The sequence below is a fragment of the Trachymyrmex cornetzi genome, unplaced genomic scaffold (genome assembly GCF_001594075.2).
Source record: "Trachymyrmex cornetzi isolate Tcor2-1 unplaced genomic scaffold, Tcor1.1 scaffold7, whole genome shotgun sequence".
Classification (NCBI taxonomy): Eukaryota; Metazoa; Arthropoda; class Insecta; order Hymenoptera; family Formicidae; genus Trachymyrmex; species Trachymyrmex cornetzi.
In genome coordinates this window covers 301693-312821 of record NW_017300025.1, presented here as the reverse complement: position 1 = coordinate 312821, position 11129 = coordinate 301693, and positions in this window count along the sequence as shown.

The window sequence follows — 11129 nt, the reverse complement described above, 5'->3', positions numbered from 1 at the left end:
GAGCGCGGGGATAGGATATTATTACCAAAGTAAAGAGGCGGAAGAAGAAAAACGGGGGAGTTCAGTGGGGGTACAAAAATGAGTCGGTTAACTCTCACCGGCACGCCCCGACAGTATTCCGGTCATTACGATATTTACCGAAGTCTTAAAGCGTTCGTAAAGCGCCAACCGGCTGCGTCGTTTCTTAAACGGCCTTGCGTATAATATGCAAAGACGGCGACTGTATACGTGCGCGTTCATGTATATATGTGTGCGTCTCCTCGCCTCCTCTCTCATCTCCCGCTTATGTTTGCCCAGTCGTGAGAGTTTTTAACCTCGATTATCCGGCACCTCTCGCTCTTCTCCGACACCCCCATCGCGCGCTATCTTACCCTCCTTTCGCCGCCCTTTCGCCGCGATTCCGTCGCTGCTACCATGCAGCGCGCGGCCTTGTCGAGGGAACTTCCCTCGTTGGGAATTACTGGTGGGGATAATGCTATTTTACTTCTGGCTAATTGCGACGCGCGGAAGACGGCATTACTCTCGTATGAATATTCAGCAACGGTCGCGGGGAACGTAAATCTTCCGCGGAAATTACCCTCGCGCTTCCGTGACTCTCTCTGTCAGGTACCCTCTTCTACTTCGAACAGGCTCTCCACGCGAACGACACATTTCTCGTCCTAGGTATACATAATGTGCTGACGTTAATAATGTCGAATTCTCTTTTTACCTCCTCATTGTTCCATTAAGATAGTATATATTTTAAAAACATTGAAAATTTAATTATGAAATAGACTATCGATAATTCTACTCACAATTCCCTTATTTTTCTATTAATTTCTTATTGTTATTATGTTTTTAAACATTTATCATAAATTTATTTTTGCTTGTCTGCCTATCTATCAAGATTACAAGAATGTATATATCATATCTCAAATTATTACCAAAAATATATAAATTTCATAGATTATTCTATTATTGCGTCTGAGAATCAGTGTAAAATTTGTACCTAATTCTCTTTTTGATTTAAAAGTTATTTACTTAACCCCTTCAGACCTGACTTTATTGGAACTATGTTAAAAAAATTATTTTTCAATTTAATTCATGCGTATTTAAATAAATAATTCATACTAAACAATTAATTTTTTCCAAAATTTTGACTATTTTTCCAACATATACATTATTATGTACATCAGATAATGTCAACAGAATTAAATAATTTCAACAGAGAATGTTTTAAAATTTAATGTACATTACATCGTGAAGGGTTTGAAGGGGTTAAAACTGTAGCAAAATATGGTTATTTCGCTCCTTTTTAAATCAAAGTCGTATATTTATAAACCAAAATATTCGTTATTTTGTTCTCTGTTATAGTATCGGTTTCAGGACGTATTTATGACAAAAGTTTTTTTGCTGATATTTTTTTCGGTTAATATTTTTAGCTGATATTGTCCTTGAGTTTTTATTTTTGCAAGCTCGACATAAATATCGATTTTATATCAGAAATCTTTGTTTTCGAATATAAACCTCGTCTGCAATCAGCAAAGTCGTCTAAGCTACAGGCGATTTAGGATCGAACACGATTGTTCCTTAATATCGATAGCAATACACACGTGCTTCCGTTGATCGGCACGGATGCGATCCCGTGAAAGCGCTTCCGATATCTCCGTAAGAGAAGGACGCGCGCGGAGGAGGAGAAGATAGGAGCGCGCGGTATATCTCTCTCGGTGCCTTAATTTACAAGAGCGATCGCGATCGCGGAGATAGCCGGGGCTTGTCGGGATATAATTTAGCGGTAGTCCGCTTCTATACACGATCTCCCCAATCAACCACTTAAGTCGACGATGTATTTACGAGGTGTTCTGTAATTTTCTCTAATTCGACGCGACTCTTCTTCCATGGCCACCACGATGATTGCCGTAGCACGCGGCACCGCCGTAAACCGGCTGCGCAACCGCAGTGACCGGATGCGACTAGGTGTGAAATCCTGACGGACTAATCATCCCCCGGATTGTCAATGCAAAACGTCTTATTACGTTATTTTGTATTCATCACCGAAAAAAAAAATAATTGCGTCGTTTACTCTTAACGGGATGTTTATAACTATTAGCATCTTCTTAAACTTTTTGTATTCTTTCACAACTTTCCACTGAACTTTTGCTGACGACGACTATTATTTTGGAATAAAAGGGATCGTTTTATTCTACAGTTTGTTCAAAATATTGTATATACTGTTATTTCGACAGGTATCGCAGTTAATCTTTATTTTGATTGAGAAGATACAGCAGCATTTGCGAGATTACAGCAGCCGGTCTTTCCTAAACGCGCGCGGCGGCCCGCCTTACCGGCCGATTATGGTTTATGGATGCCCATGATTCGTGCTCCATGAATTGGTGGTCATGGTGGGATGTAGAGAATGATTTAGCACTGGACAATCGATCTTCATTCGTTCGCCATTTAGGATAACTATCGCCCCGTGACTTCCGTAACTATGTTACGTTCGCTCGTTCGGCCGTTCAATCTGTGCGTTGACTTTATTAAGCTTACGTAATCGACAATAAATTTTATCAAATCTATCTCTACAACGCGTTTTTCTAGTCACATAATTAACGGGTAGCGGATCGTCAAACACATCAGTTTCTCTCGTGAGAGATCAATCGATCTGAATAATTTATCGTAGCGAGTTATGTAAAACTTATATTTTCCTTAATTATTTATTTTTCTTCAGATTATATTGCGAAGTTTAAACAGCCATTTAAAAAATTATAATTAACGAAATATTATGTCTTAAAATACTTAACGCTATGCCATTTAATTACTTTGATATTAGTATATTTTATATTTATTTTAACTACACTGAGAAATAAATTTAGTAAATTTTAATAATTTTTTTTAAATAGTACTATCTTAAACTTTTACAGTAAATAAATATTTACTCAATACAAAAATGATAGTTAAATTAATGGTTCTCATACCAAATAAATATATGTTTTACATTTACAATAAATATCCAGATAGTATTGAAAGAAATATATTTATTAAAATTTAGTGCATTTTTTTAGTGTATTCATCTGATATCAAAAAAGGTATCCTTTGAAAATATCAAATCGCGACTCTAATGTATCCCACCCTCTCTTTACATGCGTTTTATCGCGCAGCTCCAACGTCCACGTATTTAGTCAGTGCCGACGAAAACACACGTTTCTGGTCGGGGCGATCAACGCGATATCCGGATGCATCTCGGGCGAGGCAGACTGGTAGACCGCGTGTCTGAAAGGATGCTAACTAGATGCTCGACCCCGAAAAGGGGGTCCCTTAGTAGCCGGTCTTTCTCTTCCATTCCTTTCTTCCACTCTCTCATCCTCCTCACCGCTTTCTGCCGTTCCTCTCGCGACGACCGAGCAGCGACCGGCCGGCCGGCCGGTCGGCCGGCTCGGGGCCCCTGCAGGAGAGATTAAAAAGTTAATGGGGGGCGTGCTGTGGGGGCGTGCAACGTGTACGTGGTGCCGGGATTTATGTCTGCACCACCGAGATATCGTTCCGCTCGAACGCCAATAGGCACTGCGTCGTTCTAAATCTCTCCCTCGCGCCCCACGGAGGTGCTCTCCTCCCCTTTCTCCCCGATTGTACCCCTGCGGCCTCTCGATGCTCTTTTCCTCCCCCGAGTGATTCCAAGTACGAAGCACGCCTTTATTCGCCTCGTTCGATCGAGACGAATTAACGATCGCTATGGCCGGTGTTATTGGTTGAACGGTATTACCGAGGCAGAGCTAAGACCAAGAAGGATCGAACTCTCTTAGGAGAGATAAAGCGAGGAGGATTGATATCCTTTCGTCGTAAGGCTGGAAGATATCGATACTCGAGTTTAGACACTCTCGAGATGCTAGTGTACTTTATGCATCATGGAATTATCGGACGCACACAGAAACACGTACTTGGAAACTGCAGTAGTTACTCTACGTGCGATATTGTAGAAACATTCTCCTCATTTCGAGATGTTTTCAATATCTAAATTTTATGTGTTGGATATCAAAATTAAGGAGCAATGGAAACCCAATCCCTTGAGTTAAATAACATTTTGTTATTTTTAACTTCCATGTATGTCGTAAATAAACCCATTTCTTCATACTTTCCACAGATCATACTTTCAAAATACGTATTCATATTAACGTAAATAATTAAAACAATTTAGAAAAAACATATAACATACAGTACAGGCAATAGGAGTCAGCGCTGGTTATCCATTAGCGCAATTCTTCTTAATATTAAAAATATAAACCTTGACTTTGAACGTTTCCACTCATGATTTGAATCTTCATCAGTAATCTTTCCCCCTAGCACCACGGTTGGAGTATTGCATAACAAAATAATATCTCCAACGTTTTTCCTTTCAAAATTTAACAATAGTTAACGGTTCAATTTTGAGAGGAAACACATTGGAGATATTATTTTGTTATACAATACTCCAATCATTGCGCTAGGGGGAAAGATTGCTGATGAAGACTCAAACCATGAGCGAAAATGTTAAAAAAAAAAGTCAAGGTTTATATTTTTAATACTAAGAAGAATTGCGCTAATTGATAACCAGCGTTGACTCCTATTGCCTGTACTGTATATTATATATTTTTTCTAAATTGTTTTAATTTAAGGAGTCTATGAAAACTTATTAGTTTTTTGTTAATTTGTAATTTCTCATTGTAAATAATTAACTAAATTTGAGTCAAATTTAATATTTTCTTGAGTTAAATTGTTCAACTCTATTGTTTAAATTAATGACATATTGAGTGGCGACCTATAGAAATGGTTAAAAATAATTCAAATTAATAATTTGATATTATATATGTATTTAACAGTGTGAAACATTTTCGCAACAATGACAAGAAAATGTATTATATAAAAGATTGTTTATACGTTAAACATTTTTACAATTCGCTTGTTGCTACGATAGCTTCTCGTGAGAACTTTGCTGGAGACTTGCAGCAAAGATAATTTTGGTAACGACTCCAAGTCCATCGGGCATCTCCTTGTCTCATCTGACATCCGGAACGAGAGCTTGCGATCCTTCGGCACAATCGTACATTCAGTTCTCGATGCGGCTTCCGGGGTTTCCCGTGTCACGATTCCTCTCGCGGTGCACGAGAGATCGATCTCACTACCGCGGCACCACGTCGAATCGCACCGATGCATCGCGGCTCTGTTCGCTCTGTGCTCCGACGATGTCTACGAAGAGAAACTATTCTCTCAGGTAAAAAAGTAGGAAAGCCGCGCGACTAGTCGAGACCACTTGGCCCTTCCTCTCCGCTTCCTTCCTCGTGTTCTTCACTTCGATCATCTTTCTCAGCTTCCGTCCTCTTCCCTGCCTCCTCCGATGTGCGCGCTCGCAATTCCCTCGTTTCCATTTTTTCCCCTTTTAATTGCCGATAATTTATAGTATACGGGGAAATATTAGATTCGTGCGAAACCGTATTAAAAGAGGCCTCCGCAGCGTCTAAGGAGCGGAAGGAGGTAGAGGGAGAGAGAGAAAAAAAGAGGAAGAAAGAAGAAGGGAGGAGAGGCGGAGGTCTCGAAGGCCTGTAATTACTGCCAAATATGAAAACTGCAACCCATAAGATTAATTTTTACGCGAGATTGATGCCGCGGGATCGAAGGGTATCGGCTATGGCGGGAAGGGGACAAAAGGTCCGTCTCCTCCGTCTCTTTGGTATCCCGCCGCCCTCTTTCTTCCCTGATCATACTATGGCTAGGGCTTCGCAGGACCTTCTTGATTCCTTCCTCCTTGAGAGACGATCGAATCCGCCTCTCTTAACGAGATTCTATCCTTCCGTCTCTCATTAAGAATAATAATATGCCAATAAATGCCAAATTACGGTGCCAGCAGCACTACATAGTTGCGATCCTGAGGCTCACAGGAAATCGCATCCTCTTCGTGCGGGTCTTCTCTATAGTGTATCAGAATAAGCACTCAATATATAGCAGTTGTATTTAATCGCATTAAAAATCGCGAGTCCTGAAATTTAATTATATTTCAATATAATCAACAAAAACTTTAATTATAAACAATAAAAGTCGCAACAAGGAGCATATAACCCTACAGTGTTTTTGGCCTAATTTTTCTTTATTCCGAAAATAAATATAAATATAACCTTTTCGACCATTTATCTGGTCATCTTCAGTATTTAATATCTCTCTAATCAATAGAATAAAATTTGCCGCAATTAGTTACAAATACATATTTTTTTATATTGTCATATCTTGTCGTCAATAATTCGTTGTATACATATTTCAATCGTCCTATGATTCTGACACAGTTATTTTAGATATCTTCTTCGTTTCTGATATTCATATTTCATTTCCATGCATCGTCCAGAGATTTTTATTGCAAAATGATCATGATTGTAGGAATACAAGTGCCAATTTATGTATACTGAACATGATCATCTTGTAACAATTTGATTTATCGGAATTTGTGCTGAGTGGTGATTGCAGATGTTGGTAATTATTTGAACTTGTTTTCAACTATATTAATTATATTTTTATAAGAATTGAGTTGTACCTTATAATATATTTTTATTATAATTCAATAATTTTATATAAATATAATACATAAATTTTTAATATATCATAATTTTATATTTCATGCAAACATTTTTGAAATTGAGTACAAAAGATACATGTATATTTCATATTTCGATACGAATAAGTGTGCGTCTTATTCTATCCTTTCGTTGCATTCTATCCCTGGCTTTCACGTGCAATACTTTCGCGATCACGTTAATCGATCGTCGGGAAATCGAGAGGTAATACCGAAATGTAAAGGCGGATCTCGACGGCGCGCATTACCGGCTTTAATTACGAGAGCCGTGAGAATTTCGACGAGGTCGGAGAAGCGGCCGGCGGAGATTGAAGTTGCAAAGTTTGCGAAAGTGCGAAAGATCGCGTATCGATGTAATGAGCTTCAGTGATGAACTTTTTGCAGGCGAAACGTCGGAACTTGATGGCCCCGAGGCTTTTAATGAACGAATGTGTTTTCAACTTATTATTTCTCACGTATCTTAAAAAGTATTATTTTTATCATATTTACATTTTTTATATATCTAAGTAGATCCTTTCTCAAGTGAAGATTTTGGTACTTTAGATTATAATTTTTTATTCACAAACTGCAGACTTACAAATTTTGAAATGCTATTTTTGGCCTCCAAGTAACTAATTTTTATCGCATCCGTTTAATGTTGAATGATAATAGCGCAATTGTGCGGAACCTCCGATTCGTAATCTACAAATTCGGGAGGGAGTTTCCGCAGTGTCGTTTACTTTCACGAAAAGTTTTGCGACCAATTAAGTCGCATTGGTCGTCGAGAACGGCGTAGACTATTCTGGGGACTTCTCTCTCTCTCGAAAGAGAGCTCTAGAGGATTTGAGAGGAGAGTAATTTTTCTTTTTCCTTCTCTCTCCCTACACACACACACACACACGCACGCACACACATGTACCGTAGCCAATCGTCCTCCTATCAGGCATCTAAGGTGCGCCGATTTATACGCTGCTACCAGGCTTTACACGATTCCGTCGTGAAATTCGACGCGGCTGGAATTCGCGGTATGTCCAACTCGAGCGATAAAAAAGGCTGGAACTTTAGATGTACCCCGTACCAACTCGTTGACTAATTACGCGCGATCTTACGATATAATTGGCCGTCCGCCTTAATTGTCAGGGACTAACTGTTTGTGATACACGCGTTAAGCATTTGCGACTTGATAGGAATTTAACTATACATTTATTAAGCAATATCTCATTCTTGTTGTCTAAAAAGTTATATTTTATACGTATTTTATGAAAAATTATCTACTCTCTAAATCTGAATCAGTGGATAATCACTGATATCAGTGCCAAGTATGTCACTGGTAATCAGTGAATTAAATATGAGATCCCTAACCTAGCTAATCTTTATTATGTGATCTAACTAACCTTGTTTTAGTGCTTAAATTCAATGAATACGGAAGATTGAAATTAACGTGCAAATGTCAGCATTTTATATAATGCTAAAACATTTTTTCTTTTTTAGTTGAAAACTTCACTGATTATCAGTGCTACTCTCTAAATCTGAATCAGTGGATAGTCACTAATTACCCAGTGGCATACTTTGCACTAATGATCAGTGAAGTTCAACTAAAAAAGGAAGAGTGTTTGAGCATTATATAACTAAAATACTGATATTTGCACGTTAATTTCAATCTTCTAATACCATATTCATTGAATTTAAGCACTAAAACAAGGTTAGTTAGATCACATAATAAAGATTAGCTAAGTTAGGGATCTTACATTTAATTCACTGATTACCAGTGGCATACTTGGCACTGATATCAGTGATTATCCACTGATTCAGATTTAGAAAGTAAGTATGCTATTGAGTAGTTAATGACTATCCACTGATTCAGATTTAGAGAGTACATAATTTATAATTTCTTTTTATATAGTAAAAAATGTTTGGTATTCATGTTAAAGTCGGTTCTTGTTAAAATTTTTGTGTTGAATTTTTAATATATTTGAATGCTAATTTGACATAGTATGATCGTGTTATTTTGTGAATTAATATTCACAATTTCTTAGTGTTAAAATAACAATTTATAGACAAGTACTCTCTAAATCTGAACCAGTTGATAATCACTAATAGCAGTGCCAAGTATGCCACTGGTAATCAGTGAGTGAAATGTAAAATTCCTAACCTATATTAGCTAACCTATATTATATCTAAGTAATCTTATTTTAGTGCATAAATTCAATCAATATAGTATTAGAAGATTGAAATTAACATATAAATATCAATATTTTAGGATATATTATGCTTCTACCTTCTTTCTTTTTTAATTGAACTTCACTGATTATCCAGTGCCAAATACGTCACTGGGTGAATAATAGCATACTTGGCACTGATATCAGTGATTATCCACTGAATCAGATTTAGAGAGTAAAGAAATAATACAGAAATAATGTATTTTAAAACGTAAATTCTATTCTGTCTATATATAAATTTCTTGGAGTGAAATCTCACTTAAAAAAATTAAAATACTCACTATTGAAAAAGAGCGAAAAAGTTGCACTCTTGAATAAAAGCGATAGATTTTTATTCTTTTTTTGGAGTAAGATTCACTCCAAAAAAGGAGTGAGATTTCTTTCCTTTCGAACGAATCTCAGTCCAAAAAAACTCACTTCAAGAAATTTAGAAAGTAAGATAAATGAATGTGTTAATTTAACGTATTATAAAATTTTTATTGAAGAAAAATGCTTCCACGATTTGTTTACAAATTGTGTCAATGTTACATTTTTTGTGTTAATTTTTTAGATAATATTTGTTACTTCTTAAGATATTCATCTTTTATATTAAATTAACACCAAAGTTTTGGGACACGTGAAATGTGCTAAATTTAATACAAATTTTCCAATTGTGTATAAACATATGTAATTGTTAACACGAATTAATTAGCAATTATAAAGTAATGACATTCAGCCGCGAATAATAACATAAAATAATAACAGACTTTACTTCTCCTCGATTCAAGCCAATCACACGATTAATTTATAAATCGTAAAGCCACACCGATGCTGGCATATTTTCGCTCGACAAACAGGATGAACGGCGAGCAGTCCTCCATCGTCTTTCTCAACGTCCACGGAAAATCGGCGACGGCATCCTCGCCAGGATTCCAGGCGCATCGGTGCCTGCGGTGACCCGCGTTCATGAATTACACGGTTGACCATTAAGACAAAACCTGGCCTGTGCCATAACTCTCCATAGATTTATAGTAGTCGCGACGGTGAGGCAACGACGCGACGGTGGAAAAGGCACCGGCGTTATAATCCTTCTGGTGTGTTCCCCCTCGGTACCCGTTTCGGCCGGTAAAGGCAACACAAGCGCACCCACATGCACGCGCGTCGTGCACACCCACCCGCCCGAATAAAATACCTCAACATCGGGAGAGACAGAAACTGCAGAAAATGCAGCTTTACGCGCCGTCTATCCCGGTGCTGATCTCACGGCGTAAAATATATAAAAGCGACGCCAGCTATAAATATCGGTTTATTTACGGACAGCGGTCCACGCATGCCGGGGATAAATTCAGCGAAATGCCCATTTAATTAGCACCTTATTTATTGAGACGTCTACCGTGCGCACGGTTGCCTCGTTCTCGAAGCTAGACCGAGTTAGGCATACCTATCTACCTGCAGTTGATCGCACCAAAATCACTTGGTAGTTAAATTTTTATTTAATTTATTTATTAATCAGCTCTCTCTTTTGTTTTAAATGACATTTTGAAGAATAAATGATCTAGAGTTTATTGTGAATGATTTTTATTGTGGAACAGTTTATAGGAATTAATGCGCTTCATTTTATGTTAGATATATGTAAATAAGAGACCATCCAGTCGAAACGTTCATGTACACACTAATGTTAAATACATTTAAGTATACCGAGGTTGGTCCAGTAATTTAAGCGCACCTATTACAGCGCAGATTCCTAACTGCCCTAATTTAATTACTATTGTTTAAGTTATTTTATTACAAGGAATCTTATTACGGTTTTTATAAATATATAAATAAATTATTTCAAGATAGCTTTTTATTAAAATTAGTTATTTTATGCGAAATACATTGAAAGCAGAAGTTCTCTTTTTTGTTTTAACAAAGCGAAGTGTGGCAAATGAAATGGCCATACAACACGAATAAGAAGACAAGGAGAAAAGGCTGCGGAAAGGGCAATAATAGAGAAGAGAAATTTTGCGGCGAGCACTTGTTAAACGGTCAACTAATACTTGCTACGCAAGGGTTCGTGAAAGCAAAACGATCTCGTCGAGACAAAGCGCGTGCAGGAAAATAAAAACGGAGGGCACGCGACTGCCCTGTCGTCGTGTCGAATGATTGTACGCGAACAGCTACAACAGTTTCGTGTGTGTTTCGAGCGCATTTCGAGTGCATCGTTAAAGCATACACTGAACAGCCACGTGTAAATCTCGATTACTCATTGTATTTACTCGACATTATTATATTCTACGCTGTACGTATATTATATTCGCATTGAATAGCTTTCTGAAAATAAAATATTGATTCTCTTACCACAATATAGTATATGTACATTTTATTTCTCGCTATCGAAA